At 31.9% G+C, this 25,483-nt stretch overlaps 1 protein-coding gene and 1 long non-coding RNA gene across 2 annotated transcripts in view; both read left to right on the top strand.

Moving 5' to 3' along the window:
* Positions 1 to 25,483, top strand: part of LOC126882573 (uncharacterized) — a 481,344-nt gene that overhangs the window by 20,215 nt on the left and 435,646 nt on the right. The window lies entirely within an intron of this gene.
* Positions 12,435 to 15,321, top strand: LOC126881334 (uncharacterized). Its single transcript, XR_007696804.1, has 2 exons — positions 12,435 to 13,195; positions 15,144 to 15,321. It is a non-coding gene; the product is annotated as an uncharacterized LOC126881334 (long non-coding RNA).

The following is a 25,483-nucleotide window of genomic DNA, read 5'->3' as shown; positions in this document are numbered from 1 at the left end:
AAAAATATATTGGTATTTCAATAATAATTAAAAATATTTTAAGTGTAGATTCCTGGGCTCAAAATATTAAGGTTTAAGCCAAATCACTTAGTCCGAAAATGCTTCCTAGGAAGGTAGAGCTCTTTGAAGATGGCGTCTTGTAATTAGTTTTTTTGAATATCTCCAGAACGCCTCTATTTATAAAAACGAAAACTAGTACGTCTATTTATCTTTGTACGTGTTATAAGTTCGTTTAATACTTCATTTGTATTATCCCAAGAAATATCTCATCGAAAATAATTACAATTAAATCCTCTTATCTTACTTACTACTGGCTTATTACCTTGCTACTGAAACTCAAAGAAATACACTCCCAACCTTAACATATTTACACTCGAAGAAATTATAAAGAATAATACAGCAATATAAATATGCTCAGAACAGATTTTAAAGAGACACCAGGAGACATCAGTGAAGGCATACCAATTAACGAAACACTAGTAACTAATCTCAGACATGCACACGATACAATATTCCTTGCGGACAGCAGAGAATGGCTGCAAATTTTGGTTAATAGTACTACGCAGTAAAAGAAGAGGCAGGAATGGGGCTGAATACAAAAAAAAAACAAAAATCATGATTAACAGTCACAACAAAATTGAAGGCGAAACTATTTACGTTACAGGATAGAGTTTAGAGAATAAAAAAAGAAAAAGAAATACTTAACGTTATGAAGGAAAGAAAATGAGCTACTTTGGCCACATAGGTACTAAGGAATGAAAAATATTAGTTGATGCGATTGGTTACACAAAGGAAGATGGAAGGAAAAAGAGGACCGGGGAAACTACTCACATTCTGGTTGAAAATTATGAAACAATGTAATGGAAAACAACACTGAAACTTTTCAGAACCGCAGCAGACCGAGTAAAATGAGTTGTGGTAATCGCCAATGTCCTTAAAGGGCGAGGCACATGAAGAAGAAGAATACAGGATATACCAAGTAAAGTAACTGAGTTATCTTAAGATGGAAATAATGTGGAGAATGGTCGCGTCTACTCTAAAAATAGTATGTGAAGAGTAGAGATATATAACGGGCCAAGTGACAAAAATACAAAATAAAAAAAAAATGAGTTTTTATCAGGAAACGGAACACTATACTTAACGGCGGACGCTATTTGTTGAATTTATTTAAAGCTGTTTCCAATGCAACTATCACTTGGCCCATAATACAGGTTAACGGCATTGTTGCATAGACCATTATAATGAAAAAAACATAAACATTGATTTTTTGTCACTTGGCCCGTTATATATATCCACCCTTCACATTAGATTCAACTACTTGGCTAAAGACATAAACATTAAGAACGATCAAAGTCTAAAACAAAGCAACAATATTATCAGTTTGTACTTTTTTTTATTTTTTTTTTTATTAACAAAATCGCATTAGCCAAAATAATAGTAGGGAACAGTAATTTTCATTGCATTTGTATTTTAGATACTGTATAAAATGTTAAGTAGCTTGGCCGATGACACTTTCCACTTTTCTTCCCACATATACCGCACTTTACGTTTGACCGCCTCTTTCACATCCGCACTCGTAAATGTTTCCGTACACTTCGCACTACCACTAGTTGCAGCTTCTTTTGCAGCGTTGTCTGCCTCTTCATATCCTTGAATTCCAATATGGGATAGTATCCAGAGGAATATGATAATTTTTCGATTCAGTTGAGCGGTATGAAATTCTTGTTTTATTTTGATGACCAAAGGATTAGATGGGTGGACATATTGGATTGACTGTACAGAACTTAGAGAGCTTGTGAGTATGATATATTTGGTATTACTGGATGCGTTGTCAGCAAGGGTGGCCTGGTATAGAGCGTATAATTCAGCAGAGTAAATGGAGTACTCTGAAGAGAGTTTGTATTTATTTGTTGATGTTGGGGTTATGACTGCAGCACCAGTGTCTTCATTTGATTTAGATGCATCGGTGTATACATGTGTATACTCCTTGTAGTTGTGAAGTATATCATTGAAGGCGGATTTGATTAACTGTGGGTTTGTTGAATGTTTATCGAAAGAAATAAGGTGTGTTAGGCATTGATAATTATTTTCCTGAAGACAAATTATATCTGGATTGTGTCTGGACAGAATTATTTGGAGCATCGGAAGGTTATTGTAGAAACCGTTAATAGTGCGGCAGATTCGTGCAAATATTATAAGAATTGTGCATTTAATGATAGAAGCATATAATTTGGACCACATATACTTATATATATATAAAGGTTCAAATTTAGATAGGAGGCCATCTCAGATTTTGCCTTTTACAAAAATGGCGGGGATTCAAAATGGCGACTATATATATGTGACTAATAGCACGATAACTTTTGAACGAGACTTCAGATTTCAACCAAATTTGGAATATAGGTTCTCTTTTTGATGTGTAAGATCGAAGTCTTAAACCGGAAGAATCAGTTTACCAAAAGTTGTGTTTTTCCTGGTTTTTATGTAAAAATATGTTTTTTTTTTCAATTATTTCAATACAAGTTTTCAAACAGTTAATACGGCCATTAAAAAGAGCGTAAAAATATTTTTTAGGAAATATTTTTAACTTTTTAGTTGTGTTAATTACCATTTATTAAGTGCAAAACGTATCTTAACATGTACCTATATGCGGCAGATTCGTGCAAATATTATAAGAATTTTTGTGCATTTACTGGTAGAAGCATATAATTTGTACCACATATACTAGTCATATAGAGGTTCAAATTTAGATACGAGGCCATCTCAGTTTTTGTTCCTTTTACAAAAATGGCGGGCTTTCGAAATGGCGACAATACATACGTGACCGAGTACATGACTAATAGCACGATAACTTTTGAACGAGATGCCAGATTTCAACCAAATTTGGTATATAGGTTCTTTTTTTGATGAATAAGATCGAGGTCTGGAAATGGAAAAATCGGTTTTCCAGAATTTGTGTTTTTACTGTTTTTTCTATGGAAAAATATGTTGTTTCTTTTTCAATTCTTTCACCCTGTATATATTAATTTTTCAAAAAGGTGATACCGGCGTTGAAAAGAGCGTAAAAGTATTTTTTAGGAAATATTTTGAACGCTTTAGTGTTATTAATTACCATTTAATTCATGCATAACGTATCTTCACTTGTAGGTACCTATGTGCGACAGATTCGTGCAAATAATAATATAAGAATTATTATGCATTTATTGGTAGACGCATATAATTGGGACCACACATACTACACATATAAAGATTCAAGTTTAGATATGAGGCCATCTCAGATTTAGTCTTTTAAAAAATAGCGTGCATTCAAAATTAATCTGCCGCCCATAGGTACATGTGAACATACGTTATGCATTTATTAAATGGTAATTAACACAACTGAAAAGTTCAAAATATTTCCTAAAAAATATATTTACACATTTTTCAATGGCGTTATTACCTTTTTGAAAAATATATATATACAGGGTGAAAGAATTGAAAAAGGAACAACATATTATTACATAAAAAACAATTAATTATTTATATGGGAAATAAGCCACAATTAAAATGAAAAAAATAATTTTATTAACGTTTCGACGCCCAAATCGGGTGCCGTTGTCAAAATACAAAATATTACTAAAATAAACTAAAGTGTTGTTGCTAAGCAAAAAAATTCTTCTAATAATTTATTTAATCTCACTCATTTATATTGGCAATTCAGACATATATTATACATTTTAAAGTAGAAGACTTTAAAATGATATTGCCAATATTTATGAGTTGCGTTCCTGGGACGACTTACTGAAAGATAGTTCATTCGATTACATGAAATTAACCCCAACTCAAGAATATCCGTCATAAAAAATTATAGCATGTGATATGTCTTTAAAAAGACAACCAAATGCAACGACAGTAAAATTCTCGCGTTAGAGACTTCATAGTAAATCACAAGGGAAAACCAGGAAAAAAACCCTGTGATACTATCCCGACATCGTAAGTATTTGGTCTTACATTAATTTACTCTCAAAAAATAATACCAAATTCTGACTTGTAACATGTTTAAATTATAAATAATATTAATAATACTAGATATATAAGTAATACTAAAATATAAAATATGTACTAGCTCGATATTATTGACTTACTAATCTTGGTATTTTCTTTCTATTGACTTCCTCTTTCAGTATGGGTAACCACATCCTACTGCATTCTACCGAGGAATTTGCGACACAATTGGTTTCATTTAGCATAATTAGAGCCGCTTCTTTGATTTTTCTCTTTTTACTATCTGATTCTTTCAGGACTATACTTGAATCTCTCCACTGAACTCTATGTTCATTATCCCATGCGTGTTGACATATTTGAGATCTCTCAAATTCTCTATTTTTAATATAAGATTGATGTTCACTTATTCTAACGTCTAATGGTCTTGATGTCTCACCTAAATAAAATTGTTCGCATTCACAAGGTATTTTATAAATGCAATTCTTTGTTCTTTCTTGATCATTGTTAGGTTTAGTTTTAGATAGAATAAATCTCAATGTGTTTGTTGTTTTGAATGTTGTTGAAATGTTGAATTTATTTCCTATTGTTTTAAGTTTCTCGGATAGTCCTTTTATATATGGTATTGATATTTTCCTCGTATTATTTCTGGTGAATGATGTAGGATCCCGTTCTAAGTTGTTCTGTTCCATTCGATCCAATCTTGACAATTCCTTATTTTTATTTTAAGAGAAAAATCAAAGAAGCGGCTCTAATTATGCTAAATGAAACCAATTGTGTCGCAAATTCCTCGGTAGAATGCAGTAGGATGTGGTTACCCATACTGAAAGAGGAAGTCAATAGAAAGAAAATACCAAGATTAGTAAGTCAATAATATCGAGCTAGTACATATTTTATATTTTAGTATTACTTATATATCTAGTATTATTAATATTATTTATAATTTAAACATGTTACAAGTCAGAATTTGGTATTATTTTTTGAGAGTAAATTAATGTAAGACCAAATACTTACGATGTCGGGATAGTATCACAGGGTTTTTTTCCTGGTTTTCCCTTGTGATTTACTATGAAGTCTCTAACGCGAGAATTTTACTGTCGTTGCATTTGGTTGTCTTTTTAAAGACATATCACATGCTATAATTTTTTATGACGGATATTCTTGAGTTGGGGTTAATTTCATGTAATCGAATGAACTATCTTTCAGTAAGTCGTCCCAGGAACGCAACTCATAAATATTGGCAATATCATTTTAAAGTCTTCTACTTTAAAATGTATAATATATGTCTGAATTGCCAATATAAATGAGTGAGATTAAATAAATTATTAGAAGAATTTTTTTGCTTAGCAACAACACTTTAGTTTATTTTAGTAATATTTTGTATTTTGACAACGGCACCCGATTTGGGCGTCGAAACGTTAATAAAATTATTTTTTTCATTTTAATTGTGGCTTATTTCCCATATAAATAATTAATCATAAAAATGCCACAAGGAAATAGCTTCAGAACAACAATAAAAAACAATAAAACCACAAATTCTGGTAAACCGTTTTTTCGGTTCAAGACCTCGATATTATTCCCCAAAAAAAGAACCTATATACCAAATTTGGTTAAAATCTGACGTTTCGTTCAAAAGTTATTAATCACATATTTATAGTCGCCATTTTGAATGTCCGCCATTTTTGTAAAAGGAACAAAAACTTAGGTGGCCTCGTATCTAAATTTGAACCTTTATACGTGTAGTATATGTGGTCCGAATTATATGCTTCTATAATTAAATGCACAATATTTCTAATAATATTTGCAGGAATCTGCCTCATATAGGTACATGTGAAGATACGTTTTGCATTTATTAAATGGTAATTAACATAACTAAAAAGTTAAATATATTTCCTAAAATAATTATTTTCCTAACTAGTGCGGAAAGTGATACTTTCACGCACGAGACTGCCGTTGACCCGAACGACGCGATAGCGGAGTTCGGGCAAGCAATCGAGTGCGCGGAAGACACTTTCCGCATGAGTTAGGTACAATATTTTTTTTAGGGACGTACGTTTGGGAAAAAGCCACAAAAAATAGAGTTATATCAATTTTTATTTAGGAGTGAAAATACACAAATTAATTCTTTGACAAGGTTGTCAAAACCAAACTTTCAATATAATGGGTTACCACAACGACGATATTGGTTTCCATGACGACGATTTAAAACCATTGTAATTGTCTACTGATCCGACTTTTAAATATTATGTCAAAATCATTTTATTTCATCGAATTATTGCGCTAATTTCATTAAAACATGAACACAGGAAGATAAATTTGAAATAAATTAGTAAATAATATCTAAATATTAGTTTATTGCATGTATTATAACATATTATAATGCCATAATACAAGGTATTTTACTTTCCCGCACGTCGTGCGGGAAAATTTACTTTCACGCATGCCGTGCGGGGAAGTGCAACTTTCGGAAACGAAATGCGTGCGGGAAAGTGGCTCTTTTAGCACGGCCGTAGAAAAAATATTTTTACGCTCTTTTCAATGGCGGTATTAACTTTTTGAAAAATTAGTACATACAGGGTGAAAGAATTGAAAAAGAACACAGCATATTTTTACATAAAAATCAGGAAAAACACAACTTCTGGTAAACCGATTATTCCCGTTCAAGACCTCGATCTTATACATAAAAAAAGAACCTATATACCAAATTTGGTTGAAATCTGAAGTCTTGTTCAAAAGTTTTCGTGCTATTAGTCACAATGTATAGTCGCCATTTTGACTCCCCGCTATTTTTGTAAAAGGCAAAATCTGAGATGGCCTCATATCTAAATTTAAACCTTTATATGTGCAGTATATGTGGTCCAAATTATATACTTCTATCATTAAATGCACAATTGTTTCACATATCAGCTCCACTATAATGTTCCACTGCAAAATTGATGAGAAGCCCATTTATAATAAATAAAACTGAAATTTGGGAGTGTAACAGAAGTTCACGTTTCTGTTCTTGAGAAAACTTACTTTCAGTCTCTGATGCCTCAGTATCCGAGTAAGTCATCTCTAAATGCTGCAGTAGTTTCTTTCTTATTTTTGTACATCTAACTTTAATGGATCTTTGTTTGAAATACGGGTATACTGCTGTTAGCATTTCCACTAAAGCTTCAAATTCGCTAGTGTAGTTTTTTATGATGCTGACTGAGTCCTGTGCAGCACTATAAACATTTTCAAATAGATCGGATATTTGATTAAAATCAAGACCAAATGAGGGGTTTTGCTCTGAGATGAATGCCTTGGTCGGTTTCATGAGTACGTGAGTTGGAGTCTTTCCCTTACTTTTCTTTGGTTTTTTAGCTGGAGCATCATTAGGTTTAACAAACGGCTCAAGACTTGGGATTTCTGAATTAGCATCTTGCGCTAGAGGAGGTGTAACAATGTCATCCAAACTGCGTTTTGAGCTATTGTGCGTAGACTGGGTTGTATCTATATTGATAATTGGTTTTGAGGTTGGAGTTTTTGAGGGGTTGTTTGAAAGTATTTGGGAAGGTGTGGGTTGCGAAGATGATTGGGGGTGGATTTTCAGAAACTGATTCTTGGATTGTTTTGCAATTTGCTGCGGTATGGCCTGGCCATTTACATGAAGAACAGATCAAGGAATCTTGTGCCAAAAAAATCCTATAGTTGGTGTTATCATAATTAATTAATATGGATTCAGGTATTGGGGCAAGCGGTGGTGTGATAAAAATTTGTCGTCTAAAACTATAAACGTGGTTGAATTCCGGCAAACCAGCGCTTATCTTGAGAAATGACATGGGAGACATGGTTTGAAGGCCCAATTTTTCAATTTTTTTAGTTACTAAAGCATGCGGAATGGTGGAAACAGCGTTTGACAGAATTAGTCTTTCTGCTAGAGTGATTAGCTTGCGTGCTTGGACTTTTTGGTTATTAATTTCTATAGACCTTCCATAATTATTCATAAAATGTTCAACAATCTTTTTGTTTGCAAGGTACATACACACTCTGTTGTTAGAAAGCCTTGAGGAAAATAGGATATTTTTAGGCTCGATCAACGTTCCTAGTAAAATCAGGTAATCTTGAAATTTAAGGTTTTCAATGGATGGGAATACAATGGCTTGCTCTTTCGTTGGGAATTGTTTTTCAATCAAAGCAGTAGAATAAGTTTTAGTAGTGTTTTCCATTTGGGCGCTCCTGTAATCAGAAGTCCCGGCAGTCGGATTTGACATATTTTCTTTATTATTCAAAACCAAGTAAAAACTGAAATACGGACCTGTCTTACAACAGGTGATTTTATCATGTCGTTATAGATAACGAATAAACGTGTTTAGGGTTTTTTTGTATCAAACCGACTTCTGACAAATAATAAATTCCACTGGAATAGCTTGGTTCTATATAATTTTAAAGAGTACTTACGTACAATAGTTGAACGCACTCTTATACACTTATATATGCGAAAATATTTTTTTTTGCTCATTAGATACTATCCAAATAACTGTTTTTGTTTGGAGCTGATCAGTACGCACCAACTAGTGTACTTGGCAGGACCGAACTCCTCATCAGTTTGTACTATATAGTATATACGATACGTGAACCAATCAAATTATTTATTTTTGTTTGCAAGTGTTATGTTGACTTCTTCTTCTTTACGTGCCATCTTCGCGACGGAGGTTGGCAATCATCATGGCTATTCTGATCTTAGATGCTGCTGCTCTGAATAGTTCGGTTGATGCGCATCCGTACCATTTCCTTAAGTTACGCAAACATGAGATTCTTCTCCTTCCTGTACTTCTTTTGCCCTGAATTTTCTATTGTATAATTAACTGAAGTATGTTCTATCTCTCAATACGCATAATATGTCCCAGATATTGCAGCTTTCGTGCCTCGATGGTTTCCAATCTTTCCATTCTTTTGTTTACTCTTCTCATGAGTTCGTTGTTTGTTATATGCTCGGTCCATGAGATTTTCTCTATAGGATTCTTCTATACACCCACAGTTCAAATGCCTCCAACTTTTTAGTAGTCGACGCATTAGGTGTCCATGCTTCTATCCCGTAAAGCAGAGTCGAGAAAATATAACACCTTGGCAGCCTAACTCTCAAATGTAATTTCAGTTCTCTTGCACAAAGTACCTTTCTCATTTTATTGAAGTTTGTTCGGGCTTTCTCTATTCGAACTTTGATTTCTTTGGAGTAATCGTTTGTGTGATTAACTATTGTATTAAGATAGTTGTAGCTTTTAACTTGTTTCAAAATTTTACCGTTAAATGTAAGGTGCGAAAAAGAAATGTGGGACGTAGGAGGATTTCCTGGTTGTGAAATTTAAGGGAGTGGTATGGGTGCAGTTCAATATAGTTGTTCAGAGCTGCAGCCAACAAGGTTAAGATTGCTGTGGTAGCCAATATCCGATAGGAGACGGTACTGCAAGAAGAAGTAAGGCTTTCGTCATTAATTTGGGTATTGATATCCTCATAAATTTGGTTTTTTTGATTTTTATTGATAATCCATACTCTTCTCCATACTCAACTATCTTGTTCATTAACTTTTGGAGGTTTTGGATATTGTCCGTTATTATGATAGTATCGTCCGCATATCTAATGTTAATTGTTTCATTGACCTTTATTCCTGTTGTTTCTCACTCAAGAGCTCTTTTCATAATTTCTTCAGAGTAAGCATTGAATGGTAATGGTGACAATACACACCCCTTTCGCTCTCCTTTTTTAATTTCGAACTGTTGTGATGTGTGTTCGTTAATGCGTATGTGTGCCTGTTGTTTATTATATAGATTTACTATAATTCGAAGGTCAGTGTATTGTAATTGTTTTTCTTTGAGGACGTCCATTAGCTCTTTGTGGCGGACTTTATCGAAAGCTATGTTGTAATCTATGAAACAGACGTACATATCTTGGTTCACTTCTAAGCATCTCTGGATTGGTACTTTAAATGTAAAGAGAGCTTCACGGGCACCTACGCCTCTACGGAATCCAAATTTGGTTTCTTTAATATCTATATCAAGTGTTTGGTAAATGCGTTAATGAATGATTTTTAAAAACACTTTAAGTGTGTGAGATATCAGGCTTATGGTGTGGTGGTTGGTGCATTCTCTAGCATTTTTCTTTTTTGGGAGACAAATAAATGTTGAGGTCAACCATTCATTGGGTATATCACCCGACTGATAAATTTCATTAAAGAGCTTTAAGAGGATATTCATGTACTCATTTTCTATTATTTTAAGGACAACAATAAGCAGTTGGTCTGAGCCAGGGCTTTTTCCGTTTCTGGTGTTCTTTACTGCATAAAATATTTCTTCCTTTGTAATTTCTACATTTGTTTCTCTATCTGCGAAAGATATGTCTTATAGGTTTCCTCTTTCGTCGTCAACGAGCTCTTCCATATATTCTTTCCATCGTTTTGGCTCTTCGTCAGTCGTTATCACAGTATTTCGATTTTTATCTAAAAGAGTTGTGTTGTTGCTATTTTTTTGCAGCCCTGCCATTTCTTTAGCATTTTATGCAGGTTGAATAGGTCGTATTGTCGTTATGTTGACACATGTTATACAGGGTTAACAAAAATACAGGTCATAAATTTAATCACATATTCTGGGACCAAAAATAGTTCGATTGAACCTAACTTTCCTTAGTACAGATGTGCACATAAAAAAGTTACAGCCCTTTAAAGTTACAAAATGAAAATTAAAAACCCCCAAACTTTTGGGTACGTTCCAATTTAATTATTATTGTAGTACCATTAGTTAAATACAATGTTTTAATAACTTTTTTGCCTCTTAGTACTTTTTCGAAAAGTCAGTTTTTATCGAGATATTTTGAATATTTTTCAAATCCACCACATATTTGTAAATGGTTAAGGCTATGGGTACATAATTCGCAAATATTTTACGGCTATCCCTACTTTTTCTGTCTTTACACGGCAAATTACGTGTAGTAAAATTCTCACTGGTATGGAAACTGCAGATATAAACATTAGGTTGACAGTGACATTGTCATTAGAAAGGTAGAGATGGCTATTTAGGTTTCGTTCAGTTTTTGAATGTTCTTGGATAACCTTTACTTGTATAAATGATAGGATTATTTTTTCACTAATTATGTATTCAGTGGTTACCATTATTTATATACTATACAAATAGTCGAAAAAAGACTTTATTTATTTCTTTATTTGCGCAAATTAAAATATGGGACGTTGTTACAAGAAATGTGTTACTGAAAAGCGAAGAAAGAGACGGTTAGCTCAATTGAAGTAAGTACTTTTTTACATATATCAAATTAATTACTTTTGTATTTTTTAAATTAATTTTTTTATAGTGAAAATATGATCTATAAAATCTATCGGTAAACCAATAATTTTCGCATTAAATTTTATTCTCGTTTAAAGGAGTAAACTATTTATTACTACACAACAGAAGTACCTACTACTGACCAGAAGTATCTACGGTGCCGTGGCAGTTAGTAGGCATTCGCATCGGGTAAAATTTTTAGGAAAATATGAAAATATACATTGTTTTAAGCTATTTTCCCGAAAAAAATTTGCGGATTACTCATTCATTTAAATAAAAATCAACTTTAAAAATTGGTTTTTTCCATACATAACCTTACTAATTTCAGACATATTTTCCCCAAATAGAAGTGTATATTTTATATTTGTAGGTACTGACCTTTTATTTATATCTTATTAATCCATATTAGTGCGGTATAAATTCATTATTTTTATTAGAATACTGGATTATATTGAAAATATTATAATCCAACAAAATTTTAAATTCTCTCTGTCAACTTTTTTGCAATCAAGTAATCAAATTCACAACACAAAATCACAAAATGTTTATGACATTTAGATCGACATTCGACAACGACTGTGCTAGGTTGCCAATTTTTATCGTAAGGTTTTCTGTTTCAAATATTGATGTAATTTAAATAAATCAAAATATCTTTGGAATTTGAAAATTTGTCAAAACAAGATTAGTTGTCATTCACGTTTAGTATCGAAAAATGGATGTAACTTCTTATTTTGATATTAATAATATCACACAAAAAAGCGATTTAGAATTAATCCAACATTTGCAAAGTGTTTGATTAATTAAAAAACAGTTTAAGTGCAAAGAAAGACAGTGTCGCCGTTTATGTACGGTGAGGTCAATGGAGAGATACAAATTAAACTATGTTTATTAGGGTGGGTTGTGATTGCGCGCAGCGGTCAAATACCTCCTGCGGTTCTCTCACTCTATTACCCGTAAGTTAGGTTTGGACCGAAGGGTTAGGTCTTCCTCCTTTCTGACCGCTGCGCGCAATTGCAGTCTGCCCGTTTATTAATTGTAAACTGCCATTACCATTTGCCAGCTGCCAATGTCAACAAAAAAAGAAGAAAATGTCATTGTCAGCTGTCAATGTCAAAAAAAAAAAGGAAAAAATATCACTGTCAGCTGTCGATGTCAACAAAAAAAGAAGAAAATGTCATTGTCAGCTGTCAATGTTAACAAAAAAATAAGAAAATGTCATTGTCAGCTGTCAATTTGTAACAAAACATTAAACGCCAACAAAGTTGAAGAAAACTGTATTGTTAAATTTGAATTGTTTAATTACTGCATAGTAGGTGGCACTAGCAATAAATATAAAAATTATGTCACACTTTAAAAATCCCTAGATTTCAAAGATAAATCGAGAAAAATCCCTCCTGTACCGATGCCCGTACGGTCCAGGTTTGGTTAGGTTAGGTCCATTACCCCACAAAAATGAGGAGCGCCTAAAAGGAGGACTTCGCAGATCGTGCCGTGACGTCACACGTAACAGATAAGGAGTGACCTCATACGGTCAAACGTCACCAATTATGTCAAAGTCAGATGTTGCAATGTTGGTGATTTAATTAAACTGATTTTTGTGTTTATTTTTATTGCAACTTCTAATAAATTATACAATATCGATTCACATAATAATAATCAAGATGATTTTATTTTCATTGTGGAAGAAGGAAATGTATGTAAATCAGAATTAATAAAAATAATTATATAAAATCATGAAGTAGACACACAATAATCAGAAAACAATATTGTTTTAAAAAGAAAACATTCAAAAATATGGATTGGTGAAGAAGTAAAAACAAAATGAAAAAGTTTACTGAAGAGTTTGAACAAGAGGTTAATCAGTTTTAAATAAATATATCTATTATATTACCTACATAGTTGAAAACTTTTGATATGTAAGTAAACAAGACCAATCAATAACAAGACAAAGAAAAGTTAAATAAACACATGATAGGATGATAGCTAATGAAACAGAAAAAGTGGACTATTATTCAATTATGTAAAAATTTGTTAATGTTGGGAAAACTTTGAAAGCCTTACAATACTGCAGTAGTAAAAATGAAAGATTACCCATGAACGAACATATAAAACACGCTGTATTTTTCTGTCACCCTGTCACAAAAAAATGGCCAAAGCAAGTACATGTAATACTTATAAGCAGTCCTTACAGTATTGGTACTAGTTCATTATTTTCTGGAACAGAAAAGATGTGTTTATGATTGATCGCTCATGGGTAATCTTTCATTTTTCCTACTATATTATATAAATATATTCCAATCCAATTATTGGTACCTATATTGAATAGTAGGCTAGGACTAAACCAATTGGTTATATCAAAAGACAATAATTTTTTAATATTGTACAGGGTGTAACAAAAATACAGGTCATAAATTTACTATGAACCTAACTTATCTTACTATAAATGTGCACATAAAAAAAGTTACAGCCATTTGAAGTTATAAAGTGAAAATCAATTTTTTCCAATATATCGAAAACTATTAGAGATTTTTTATTGAAAATGGATATGTGGTATTCTTATGGCAGTAGTATCTTAAGGGCACCCAAAGTCCCATTTAACGACAATGTTAACATTATGTCACATATATCTGTAACCAAAGCACTTAGAGACCTAATTCTTTTTTTATTTTGAAACTACATTTTAGTGCGGCGTACATTTTTGTAAAGTTGGAGTGAAAGAAACTTTTATTTTAAAATTTTTTAAAATACTCCTACAAAAAAACCCAAAAAAGTTTAGATTTTATTTTTTATTTTACTTGTTTTTGTACATTTTGCAATAAAACTTTACGTGGCACTTGATATTGTCCATCTACAACTACTGTAAAAATTTGGACCTTCTATCATCTAAGGATCCAGAGATATTTGACATCAAAAGTGAAAAACCTAGTAATTTGGGAAATCGCAAAAACATAAAACACTCTAATAGGCTATAAAGCTACCGGTACACAGTAAGTTGAGTGCAGACGTTCAGAAAACAAATAATTTTGACATATTTGTATATGGTTAAGTACGATTATGGAGACTTGGTAATAATATGAAAATTTATTTATGATTTACATTTTTAGGTATATTTTGAACCATATTAAAAACGAAGCCATATCTCGATAAAAGGTGCCTTATTGAAAAAATACAAAGAGGCAAACAAGTTTTAAAAACACTGTGTTCAACTAATGGTACCGCAGTAATAGTTTAATTGGAACATACACAAACATTTGGGGGGTTTAAAGGAACCAAACCCCCATAAAGTTTTTATGTAAATGTATTAAAAAAGAAGCCGCAACTCGATAAAAACTGCTTTATCGAAAAAAGAAAGCTTTAAAAATATTGAATTTAACTAATATGGTACCACAATAATTTAATTGGAACATACACAAAAGTTTGGGGGAGTTTAAGGGAACAAAACCCCCATAAATTTTTTATGAGGTGCACAAATTTCACTATAATTTGAGATTTTAAGATTTTCCTGCCATAAGAATGTCACATGTCCATTTTCAATAAAAAATCTCTAATAGTTTTTGATATATTCGAAAAAATCGATTTTCGTTTTGTAACTTCAAAGGGCCGTAACTGTTTTTATGTGCATATTTGTACTAAGCTAAGTTAGTTACATTCAAACTATTTTTGGTCCCAGAATATGCGATTTAATTTATGACCTGTATTTTCGTTACACTCTGTATAATTTATATGGCAAAATTGAAGAATCCAATAACGGGAATAAAATCTAATTTTAATATTTGTTATTACCTACCTTTCTCATATACCTATGTATATGAGAATTATACCTATACCTATATACCTATGTATAAATAAAAAAATTAATTACAGATATTGCAATCATGTAGATGGAATCCCGCATTCTTTAAGAAAAAAAAAGCAATTTCCAGAAGGATATAATAAGAAGCAATAATAAAATAAAGTAGATAATGCAAGAAAGAACAAAGCCATTATTTAACATAGCTCAACAACTTCACATAGAAAAAGATGAGGAAAGGGCACAACAGAAGTATGCCAGATAAAAGGGTAGAAGGGAGACACAGATAAGAAGTGGATTTATTCAATTTAAAAATTAAACTGCAAATGACAAATAAATAAATAATAAAAAAATCATAGGTGTATATTAATCATTTTTCTATTTCCCCATGTCCCATAACACAAAAATATTCTATAAGGTTAGAAAACATCTCCAAAATTATCTTCATTTTGATCTCTCCCTCTCTCTCTGTGTGTATGATATGGATTATTTCTGTGCGATATAACAATTGAATCAGTTCAAGTGTGTTCCACTTACATTATCTAAAATACAAAACGTCTTCTTCCATATACAAAAAGGATGTATTTATGGTTAGTTTGGATGGTTTAGTGAACTCATTAAAAATAGCGTCAGTAGATAATCAGACTGTCCAAGTAACAGATATTTGTTACCATTACTACCATTTGCAAATTACTACGATTTGAATTTAAACAGCAATAATACAGAATTATTTATATTTGGCACAAAAAATATGTATAAAAGTATTGTTTTAAAGTATTTAAAACATATCCAGGAAGCATCACAAAATTGTCAATCAGTCTTCCCATATCCTATATATTTATTGAAAATTTTGAGAATTTTATTATACATGCAGTACCTACATGTTTTAGATGTTTATTGTTTTATAACTTTGTACAGTAGGAAAAATGAAAGAATACCCATGAACGATCACATCAATCACTTATTTTGTATTTGCTGTCTTTCTATAACAAACGTTTGTTATTTATAGAAAAAGACAGCAAATACAAAATAAGTGATAGATGTGATCGTTCATGGGTATTCTTTCATTTTTCTGACTGTATCCTTTTTTTACAAGGTACATTTTTGAGAATCATGAGCATCTATAATCTGACATTCTAGCTACACACTATAGGTTTATATTCTCAAATTATGATCCAACATCTAATTTAATATTTGATAACTCTGCTCAAAAAATTACATTTAATAAAAACAAAATAACATATAATTTATGCTTAAGAATTTTTAGAAAGACCAAGATAAACAGTTTACACAAATTGAAGATATTTTAAGTAATCTTAGTATTACTCTATAGAAACAAATATTCTTTTTTATTTATTTTACGCTGCAACCACAAGGGATATTAGCGACATAAAAACATAATACAGGTAAAGTTACAATAGCTGACAATATAATCTAGTGTCTTTTAGATAACTTACATTCATGTTTACTCCTAAGGCTTCCTTTATATACTTTGGGATATTGTGCTTTTTATTGTAGCTTCATATATTTTGCACTGAATTAATATATGCTTCACAGAGAGCTTTGTTTGGCAATTTTCGCATATTGGTGGCACAGTTCGCGTAAAGAGGTGCTTATGGGTTAAGTTACTGTGTCCCAGCCGCAAATGTGTTATTTTCACTTGGTTGGGTCTATCCGCTGTTGGCCGAAGCCACGGTTTCACTAATTGTTTAATTTCTTTGAGTTTGTTTTATGATGTACTCCACTTATTTTGCCACGCACTTAACCCATTATATTTTATTTCTGACTTCAAATCATAAGTAGAAACCTCGTTAATATGAATGGAGTCCTGGCAGAAGGATGTCAAGCAGGCTAGTTGATCTTCATCATCATCATCTTGGTGCTACAGCCCTTAAAGAGCCTCGACCTTCTCAAGCGTTCTACGCCATTCTGTTCTGTCCCTTGCTTGCACTTTCCAGTTAACAGCTAGTTGATCCGTTTCTTTTATTTCCTTGTATACCCGAATGCGATGGGACAAACATAAAGTCGAAAGTGACCTTATTTTCAGTTAGGGTCGCTGTTTCTGATTGAATAGATTGAAAAGCGACATTTGAATTTTGCAGTTACATTAACGAGAAATTATGTAGAATAAAACAAAAACGTGAAAGAAAATAATTTATTATAGAATAGAATTGAAATATGCTTTATTGTTACTGAAAATTTTACAATTTTCTAGACAAAGCTTACATAGAGTCAGAAAAATAGTAAATTGTAATCTTGTTACAGTCGGAAAAATGAAAGAATACCCATGAACGAACATATAAAACACGCTGTATTTTTCTGTCACCGTGTCACAAAGAAAATTGTCCAGTGCAAGTATATGTAACAATAATTATTACATGTACTTGCGCTGGCCAATTTTTTGTGTGACACGGTGACAGGAGAATACAGCGTGTTTTATATGTTTGTTCATGGGTATTCTTTCATTTTTCCGACTGTATTTAATAACAATAACAAATACAATTTACTGAGTTTAGCTAAAACTAAGTCTTTAAACTGAAGATTCACTAATTCTGTAACATGGTCCAATAAATGAGCACGTAAGTCTTTATTAAAATTGAAAAACAAGTTACATTCCTTGCAGCAATATCTTTTAGGAGTTTCATATTCTATATAGTTTGTATGCACGTTTCTATTGTGCCGATTGAGTCTGAAACTCCTTATTACACTCACGGCAAAACACTCCCATTTTCCTGTATTTTTTAAGAAAGAAATCCACAATAATTATTAAAATACGAATCAAGACTGCCAAAAAATAATTTCTTAGGTTATGTTATGTTATACCAAAACAATCAAACATCAACAGCACAAATCACATGTGAGTGGTGACGTCACGGCACGATCTGCGAAGTCCTCCTTTTAGGCGGTCCTCAAAAATGCGTCAAAATTTGTTACTTGTAAAACTAAAATTTTTTATAGATTTGGCAACATCCAGCAACGTCACATGTAATTATCAATATGGCGGTCTAAAAAAGTGTATAAAATCCAATTTTCAAAGTCTTTTATTATGAAAACTAATGGATAATCCGCAAAATTTTTTTTTGAGGATGGCTTAAAATAATGTATATTTTCGCATTTTCCAAAAAATTTCTCTCATAGCGGATGCCTACTAACGGCCACGGCACCGTATCTACTACAAAGCGTAGCGCCAGCCGTGTCTGCATTACACCAATCGTGATGGAATTAGTTTTCTATGTGCTTGTGATTTGTGAATTCACATTGTTACGTACCAAATTATTAGAATTGTACAGCTGGTTCCTAAAAAAACTGATACGACTCTTAGTAAGATTTGATCATTTTGAGCAGTGTATGATTGGTCTGACATTATATTATATTTATTATGACAGATAAATAATAAAATAAACAAACAAACAGCCATTTTTTGAGGTTGAAGTTACCTGACAAATTTTAAGATTTGGCAGTGACAGTGACAGTATGTAAATAATAATAATAAATTAAATATAATTAAACTCATATTCATTATATTACACCCACACCTCATCAAAAGCTTTTTACAAGAACATAGTCAGCGATTTTGATATGGCTTAGAGTCAGACTACATCCGGTAATACTATATATTATTATCTATGATCAAGATCGCCTATAAATCGTGCTGGTAATTGCCTTGCAGCGAGACCAAAAACAAAAAGAAGAAGAAGAAGAAAGTACACTACTCAATTTTCTATAAAATACGCTTTAAGAGTCGTATCAGTTTTTTTTTGGAACCAGCTGTACATGAGTAAAAATGAGTGACTCAGATCCGAAGCGACAAAAGAGTTACGCGAGGATAAAAATGAACAATTGTTATTTGTTAATCTTCTTCACAATTATTAAATTTTATTTGATAAAATAATGACCCCAAAAATTAAGAATCTTCTTCTTAGTTTGTAAATTTTTCTATGACACATATTCATAAATGCTGCCATATTGTAACAAAAAAATACCTACGCCGAAGACGTCCACCCACCAACTTCACTTAAACTGAAGCAAAATACTACTAAACAAGCACATACTTCAAAAGCGTAGTACATTTTTATATGTAGGCTGGTAAATAGTAGCAAATACTACGGCGAAAAGCAAATGCTTTTAAGTTTAGTGAAATCTTCAAAAATGTAATACGTACTTGAAGCATTAGCATTTACTACATTTTATGCCACCATGGGCACTTTACTTTATAGCTAAACCTATTTACGGTTATCGGAACAAACTCTTATAAAATAATACTTTTATTTGAACTTTAATGACTTGAAAAACTTGGATTTTCCATAAATAATATATAAACAATAAATAACGTTTTATTAATTGTACGCCTTAAATCAATTATTATTTTTCAAATAAACTATCAATACTATTTAATAAACAACTCTTTGATTGATTTTATGATCATCGTAAAAGCGTCAAAAAGCAGTAGCAGAATGAACTGCTATATCAAAATAGCGGGTCGGACACATCTCTACTTGTCACTGTCTTGAGTCTTGTCATAACAATATATTCTAATGAGTGCGTTGTATGACAAAGATAGCGAATGTTCGATTTCCACGAACATGGTTTCCAGTTTTTTCGAATCCTGAAAAAACTAATAAATATTTTTAAAAAAAACACAAAATGAAAGACTAAATTATTATCGAGGGCCGAAAGTCCCTTAGAATATATAAGAAGTTTCTTTCGAATGAGATATTTGAAATTAAAAATCATACTATATTTTCTCTTATTTTTTCACCCCTATAACTTATTAAAATAAACATTGTAGAAGTTCTCAGGGACTGTCGGCCCTTGCTAATAACGTAATCTTTCATTCTGCGTTTAAATTTTTCAAAAATAGGTACTTATTAGTTTTCTCAGGATTCGAAAAAAATAAATCCCCATTTGAATAGCATTGCAGCCGAAAATACGTACCGATCCTCTTAAGTACGATTATGGAGACTTGGTAATAATATGAAAATTTATTTATGATTTACATTGAACATAGGTTCAATGGTATATCATTTACATAGGTATATTTTGAACCATATTACAAAAGAAGCCACATCTGGATAAAAGGTGCCTTATCGAAAAAATACAGAGAGGCAAAATAGTTTTAAAAATACTGTGTTTAACTAATGGTACTGAAGTAATAGTTTTTTTGGAAGGTACACAAATATTTGGGGGCTTAAAGGCACAACACCCCCATAAATTTTTTATGTAAACATATTAAAAAAGAAGCCGCATCTCGTTAAAAACTGCCTTAACGAAAAAATACTAAGAGGAAAAAAGTTTTGAAAATATTGAATTTAACGAATGGTACCTTAATAATAATTTAATTGACACGTACAAAAAAGTTTGGGGGGTTTAAGGGAACAAAACCCCTTAAAATTTTTATTTCATCATCATTTTGCTTTAAGATATTCCTGCCATAAGAATGCCACATGTACATTTTCAGTAAAAAATCTCTAATAGTTTTCGACATATTCGAGTTCATTTTGTAACTTTAAAGGGCTGTAACTTTTTTTATGTGCATATTTGTACTAAGGCAAGTTAGGAGGCATTCGAACTATTTTTGGTCCCAGAATATGTACTTTAATTTATGACCTGTATTTTTGTTGCACCCTGTATTTTATTCGTAAAAAATCCTTTTTCTCTATGCAATTTGTAATACAAAAACCCTATGTTCGCTATTTTAACTATTGATATTGTTTGAGAGTTTAATATGTATATTAATTATTACCGTCAGTAAAATAGGAAATATTATTTTTTTTTAGTTTCAGTAAAATTACGTACATCAAATATAAATATCTACGTGCTCGCACTCTATAAATTATTTATGGAGTCAAAGTATTTATTTATACTGCTCACGAAATATTTGATGTTAGAGCGTGCTAGAGTAACAAAATAATGAGAAATAAACCTGTTATTTCCCGTACTCCACTATACTCTTGTGGATTACACCATGAATTATTGTGGGATCAAAGGAGCATGCTCTTACTGTTAATACCTTTTAAACGCGAAAGGTAGTTAGTATGCCTCTGAAGTAGGACAGTCCCGAATTTCTTGTGTCGTAAGATCTACCATATTTCCAAAATTATACGTTGTATGACAAGCGAATATTTGCTCTTTACACTAAAGCTTAAAAAATCTGACAACTAATACGATGTGGCTATAAAACTATTTTCTTATGGCAATTTTAAATCAATTACTATTATTAAAACCACTAGTTAACACTCTTTTATATTTACCGTTTCGATTTCCAGTGCGGAAATCGTTTCCTCTGTAGCGGCAAGCTACCATTACTATTTTTTAATTATTAATTTTAATTAATAATTTTTAATAACTTTTCTCCCTAAACGAAATAATACGCTTCATTTAAAATTTACATTTTTTTCGCTCATACCAATACCTATACAAAACCATATGTATAAAATTAATGGCCTAAACTTCAGTTATATGTATGCGAAACAAAATACCGTTTCTAATCACATCATCCAGACCGAGGAATAAATCAGTTTAAATACATTTAATTCTGAAACCATGATGACAAAACTAATTAGTTCAGTCAATCAGTCACAAGCCTCCGGTCCGGGAAGAATTACACTCCCTCTACGAGATATAAGCAAAACACCCTCTTTGCCGAAATAAAGATATTATTGACAGTTTGTTGTTTTACGTTTTATTTAAATTTATTTATTTGTTTTCGTGGATAATCAGGTTATTACATACAATATCCAACCACAACCACGGAACACCTCCTTCTTCTTCTTCCTTCTTCCTGCTTTATTTTGGGCGAATAGACTGTTTAAACATCATCCACTCGAATCAATATTCAGATTGTCGCTGTACCTTTTTCAGGGTCGACCTATACTGTTCCGTCCCGTTGGAAATTTATCTAAACCGATTCTTATCATTGTTCTTTCTTTCAGTGTGCTAATATCTTCATTCCACTTTTTTTCCTGTTTAGCAGATTTATTCCCAATATTTTCATAACTACCCCTACGGAAATCATCTTTAATGAAATGAAAGAAATGTTCTCTTAGAAACAACCCTTGAAGCGACAGTCGATTTTGAAGGTCAGTTAAGATTTTTAAATAAAATTGGTATCAACTTATCAGATGTCGGTTTTATAGCGTTCTACGCCTTTCCGTTCCTAATCGCCACTGCTTTCTATTTTGGCAGTCTTCTTCTCTTAGATTTCTTTCCAACATCACCTTGGATATGCTCTTTATCCATGTAGTTGCTGGTCTTCCTCGTTTTCGTTTTTCTGTGTGGGTCCATTCTAACACTTTTTGGGGATTCTCATTTCCTCCATTCGTCTTACGTGTCCGCACCATAAAATGTTGCGCGATTTTTGCCATTTTTGATGACTCTTATGAGATCAGTCAAATTTATAACTTCCACTAAACGGTCACTATGGAATTTATATTGGTGGGGCCTAATCTTCAAAAAACACAACAAAAAATTTCGATTTTGATTTTTGGCAACAAATATGAGGAATTTGAAATACGCCTAAAAACGAGTTTACACTTTCACATTACAACGATATAAAACTTTAATGCTGCTTCTTTTCGATTGCATAAGTGCGTTTTTCGAAATAACACAACATCTACAAATTTACGTTCAATACCTACTTTGTAGAAATATTTCTCCTGACATGAGATTATTTAATAATGTGAAAATTTAAATTCAGCGTTTTTAGGCATATTTCAAATGCTTCATACTTGTTGTCACAACTTAAAATTGAAATTTGCTGTTATAGGTTCTCAAGTTAAAGCTCTTAGCAACCGATCAATCGCAATAATAAATTTTATTGATCTCATAAGAATCGTAATAAATTGCAAAAAACCGGCAACGTTTATTTAACAGCTTTATAAGAATGGACTTCATTTGAGGCAAAATACAAACGTTGTATACGAAAACTGTACTCTTCATCTTTAAAATATATTTTGATTTTTGTCATTAGGACACTCTATAATCAAAAGATATGGATCAAAAACAAATTCCGTCAAATCTGTTGATTTTTCTATCTATATTCCTATCTCTGCTACATTTTTCGTAGTTTAGTTTTCTACTAAGTAATTTTTCTACTTGATTTCTAACTTTGGTTTAACTAACGGAAAATCCGAAATTTTGTTACACTAATTAAGTAGAAAAAAGAAAGATCATAAAACACCTATTAAATATTATTTTAATGATAAAATAAAAACTGTTTTAATATCAAACACTTATTGAAAATGAAAACTCACTTATCTTAAAATATTAATGATATATTGTTCCCTAAAACATTAATTAAATTACGCCAGCCAAAATTAGGGAATTATTAATTATGCTGCTGTAAAATTAATTAATTATCTCAGTAATGGCTGAGTGCATTTGCCATGTCGAATTAATTAGAATATACAATAAAGTTTTCTTAGTCTGTAAAAGGCCTATACGATTCTTTGTAATATAAATTTAAAAAAATTAAGAGTGATTTTATTGTTTATTAGATTAAGAGACAGAATTTTGCTGTGATTCTTCTAGAATTCTCTTAATTTCTGTTTCGGCAGGCGCGACTAGAATAACATCATCAGCGAACTTCAAGTCGTTGAATCTTTGTCCTGTTTACTCTATTCCCAGGTTGTCGCATTTTAATGATTTAAAAACATCTTTAAGTATACGAGTGAAAAGTTTGTTCGTGAAGCTGTTACCTTAACCTTCATCTCCTCTTTAATATTTCCAACCTCAGCTTCAGTGCTGGCAGAAATAATTTCGTTGGAATACGTATGTGCCATGGCACTAATCCTTGGTCATATTTGGACATGCGTATGCGTCACTGGAGTTGAATGGGTTAATGTTGTTTTTATATAGATCTCTCCAATTATATTGATAGATCGTTGATCTATTCTGGCATTTTGCATAACAGAAAAACCTGGGTGTATTTTAATATTGTGAATCGCCCTCCCGAAATCTACAAAGTTTTATTAACCAACAATTAAGTTAAGTTAAGTTATATACCAACTTGTAAGTTATATTAGCATATGTAATTTTCATAATTGGCTCTGCAATCTTTTGTGGATATTGGCATGCTCGCAAGATAGTCGCTACTACTGTCTATTCCTAGCAACTTCCCTCCATCTTCTGACCTTTAAAATCTTAAGATTTTCTTTCACGTTAATAATCCATCTTTCTAGGTATTTGAATTTCTAAGTGTTCACGAAATTTATTCGACTACTGTTTGATTGTTTAATAGTTTAAATAGTGTTTATTATGGAGCATCAATGCGCCCAAGCATTGCTACTCTCGGAAGAAGGTCGGGGTTACAAAAGAATTGGTCATTGATCCATTTCACACACCCGTTTCACGAATGTTAGAAAGATTCCTCGAATCAGGAGATCATACTCTCATATTAGCACAAGGAAGAAACCGAGTAACTACCCTATTCAAGATCGATTTTTAAGAATTTCTGCTCTTCCAGACAGTTTTGTAACACATCGGAGTCTAAATTCAGCTTAGGGATGTACATTGTACATGCTATAAAAATTAGTGCTGAAAATGTTCGTCAGCGACTTATAGTGGAGTCACTGAAGGTTTTCACCTCCGATTTCGTTGAATCTCCATCGAATTTCATGAAAATTGGTGAGTAGTTAGAGCAGGGGTGGGCAAAGTGCGGCCCGTGGGCCGCATGCGGCCCTTTAGACATTTTTTTGCGGCCCGCGGATAAAAAATTTAATCGAATTGAATGCAAAACATTATTGAATTAAACTAATTAAATAAATGCTAACTTATTCTTATTAATGTTTTGTCTTTTGATAACGATTTCCGAAGTGGAAATCGAAACGTTAAATAAATTTAATTTCAAACTTAAATTGTGGTTTATTCCCAAATGAAATAGTAAATTGCAAAGATGCCGCCAGGAAATAGCTTCTGAACAATATTAGTGAAGAAGAAATAGGTTTGTAGACAAACTAAAAACAAATAAATATTTATATACATATATTTGAGGGAAATACCGTGCTTAAATAAAATGTTATTTAGGGAGTGACACGGGTATGGTTTAAATATTTTGAAATTTTCGATTTTTTCTTTTATTATTTTCGGTAAGTAAATGAAAGTACATAACTTCAATAACATAAAAGTACACATAACTGGGTAAATGAAAACAAGACCAAGGTAGAGAAATTAAGACACGCATTTGCAAGAAAAGTATTTATAAAAATTAAAAAATTGTTTGTTAATCGAGACCTTCCTCTGGAGCTGAGGATAAGAGCCTTACGACTTAGATTACGATGCTACGTTTTTTTGATTTTGCTGTATGGAATGGAAAGCTGGATACTAAAAGTACACAATATAAAGAAGTTGAAATCATTTGAGATGTGGTGCTATAGAAGTATCTTGAAAATACCATGGATCCAGCGAGTAACAAATT

Source organism: Diabrotica virgifera, chromosome 3 (genome assembly GCF_917563875.1).
Source record: "Diabrotica virgifera virgifera chromosome 3, PGI_DIABVI_V3a".
Taxonomy (NCBI): domain Eukaryota; kingdom Metazoa; phylum Arthropoda; class Insecta; order Coleoptera; family Chrysomelidae; genus Diabrotica; species Diabrotica virgifera.
This window is presented reverse-complemented; position numbering and strand designations above follow the sequence as displayed.